We start from the raw sequence: 285 nt of genomic DNA, 5'->3' as shown, positions 1-285 counted from the left end.
AAGAGGATGAGGATGAGGATGAGGATGAGGATGAGGATGAGGATAGGATGAGGATAGGATTAGGATGAGGAAGAGGATGAGGATAGGATGAGGACGAGCATGAGGATGAGGATAGGATGACAAGGAGGATGAGGGGGAGGATAGGATGAGGACGAGAATGAGGATGAGTATAGGATATGGACGAGGATTAGGATAGGATGAGGACGATAAAAAGGATGAGGATAGGATTAGCACGAGAATGAGGATGAGGATAGGAGGTGGATGAGGATGAGGGTAGGATGAGGA

Source organism: Lupinus angustifolius, chromosome LG19 (assembly GCF_001865875.1).
Source record: "Lupinus angustifolius cultivar Tanjil chromosome LG19, LupAngTanjil_v1.0, whole genome shotgun sequence".
NCBI lineage: Eukaryota > Viridiplantae > Streptophyta > Magnoliopsida > Fabales > Fabaceae > Lupinus > Lupinus angustifolius.
Note: the sequence above shows the minus strand (reverse complement) of the source record.